Source organism: Bos mutus, chromosome 18 (genome assembly GCF_027580195.1).
Source record: "Bos mutus isolate GX-2022 chromosome 18, NWIPB_WYAK_1.1, whole genome shotgun sequence".
NCBI lineage: Eukaryota > Metazoa > Chordata > Mammalia > Artiodactyla > Bovidae > Bos > Bos mutus.
Genome location: NC_091634.1, coordinates 53,756,974 through 53,759,443, shown reverse-complemented (window position 1 = coordinate 53,759,443; position 2,470 = coordinate 53,756,974). Strand labels below are relative to the sequence as shown.

Sequence of the window (2,470 nt, the reverse complement as noted above, 5' to 3'; positions counted from 1 at the left end):
AGAGAGGAGTAGTGAGGTAAAGCAGGAGTCAAGAGCAGGGATGGCTGATGCACCCATAACAGGGGAAGAACCTTAAGCTTATTGTAAAAGGACGGTGTTTTTCCTACTCCCATGGCTTTAGGTCTGGGAATGCTGTGGGATTTCCTGCTTGGGACTCAAGCTACTTCAGTGATGTCCAGGATGTGGGACCACTCTTCTGGGCAGATTTCACACCTGACAAGGAGCGGGGCATCTTGGGAGCAGTAGAGGATTAGTGGGAAGGCAGATTGTCCACTGTCGGTTTTCATCTGTTTGCCGGCAGCAGCATAACACAGTGGCTGACAGCACGGGCTCCGGGTCGGCACTGGAATTCCAGCTTTGCTACATATCAGGTGGCTCGTCTGCAATAGGTACCAGTCCTTCTGTGCTCCATGTGCGCAGCTAGCACCAGTATGGCTTCAAATTACTATAGTTGTGGCTGTTTATGGAAGAAAGGTGCAGAGCTTATTAGGGCCCAGCAAGTCAGAAAGACTTAATCTTACATCATCATAGAGTTCAAAAGTGGCAATATAGTATGATGGCTCTGTAAACTGCCATCTGCTTCTCATAAGTCTCTTAAAACAAAGTTTGGAAAAATACTCAGTACTTCAGATATAATAACTAGCAAAAGTATCTCCATTAACTACTTTTTGCCCAGAGTGATTAAGGACAGAAAAATAGGAATTCTTACTGATTTATTATCTGATGAACTGCTAATAAACTCCTGTTAGAAGCTCTTTAGACATTGCACAGTCATCTTGGTCTTCTGATTATATATATATATATATTTATATATGCATATTTTCAAGTAAAGAAATATTTAACAGATGTAAACTATTCACTATTTGGCAGCAAATGTTGTTAAAGTACTATCTCGTAGCGTATCACTTTCAAGTTAAAATGTCAGAAACAAACCTCAATATTTATAATTATTTTAAGGAAAGTTATATAATGACACTTTAAGGCATAAATTCTTTTGGCTTAGCATTCTTAAAAGAATGATAATAGCAAAAGTGATGCAAAATCTTCAGCATGATTATGATGAAGCTATATTTTACAAAAACATGGTGTAATATGCCAGTAATCCCATTCAGCATCCTGGATTATTAGGTCCATTCAGAAGGGACTGATAATTTATACAGTCAAACTTTAAAATTTATGGATAAAGACAATCCAATGTTGCCACTGAAAAGTATATCTCTTAACATATACAACTTTCAGGCCATAGTTTTGAGGTCTGAAGTATCAAGTTGCTTTGATGAATTAGTTGGTTGGCACTTATGAACACATTTATTACCTAGCCATCTTTAAAATAGGTTTTCAGAGTACCACTGAAACTTTTGGAGTACTTCACAGACCCTTTATTTTGGTGTTCAAGTGCCCTGTGGTTCTGGTATTGATATTTCCTGAAGACATTGATTGATTTTATCCAGAAGTTCTTTTACTGCACTTGCTATTTCCTTGACTGTCTGCAGAAACCTCACTCTGTCGTTGGTCTCATCTGGGATCTTACCAAGAATTTGTTTAAGTGCGTGTGCCTTTTCATTTAGGTCTTGGAATTCTGACTCTGGTTGTTTAATCATATACTCTTCTACATCATCAACTGTCATTTGAAGAAGGGACTCTGTGAAGTTGACTCTACACGTTTTTGTCCCTAAAATTTTCATAATGATGTCTTGTATGAGTCATGGATTTTCTTTTTTCAGCCTTGATGAAAGCTACTCTCAGTGTCTGAGCTCAGACAGATTTACTCGTTCTATCTCATTAAACACAGGATACATGACTGCATAGAGGGTCATAGAAACCACAGAAGTGGTCTCAGCTTCATCTCTTTCATTGTCATCCTCATTGAAAAGCCAACTCCTTAGGGAGACCACATTATGAAACTGCAACTGAATCATAAATCTCTGTCAACATTTGGCTCTTCCTTCTACAGTTCTCCTCGGCTACTGAGGCACTGACTTCACTTCCCACCTTTGGAGCCGTCTTCCTACCGCATTTTTGTTTGATCATCTCTCAGTGGACATTTGGGTTGTTTCCGTGTCTTGGCTATTGTAAACAGTGCTGCTATGAACATAGGAGTGCATGCGTCTTCTCCAGATATTTGCCCGGGAGAGGGATTGCTGGATCACATGGTAGTTCTAGTTTTAGTTTCTTAAGGAACCTCCGTACTGTTCTCTATAGTGGCCGTACCAATTTACATTCTCCAACAGTATAGGAGGGGTCCCCCTTTCCCCACACCTTCTCCAGCATTTATTATTTCAGACTTTCTGATGATGGCCATTCTGACTGGTGTGAGGTAGTACCTCATTGTAGTTTTGATTTGCATTTCTCTGATAATGTACGACCTTGAGCATCTTTTCATGTGCTTTTTGGCCATCTGTAGGTCCGTCTAGTCCAGAATATGTTTTTCCTGTGGTCATGTATGGATGTGAGAGTTGGACTGTGAAGA

General features: G+C 39.8%; 1 pseudogene; it reads right to left on the bottom strand.

Annotated features, from left to right (window-relative positions):
- Positions 1-1,219: 1,219 nt before the first annotated feature.
- Positions 1,220-1,867, bottom strand: LOC102278104 (programmed cell death protein 10 pseudogene; annotated as a pseudogene).
- Positions 1,868-2,470: the final 603 nt, after the last annotated feature.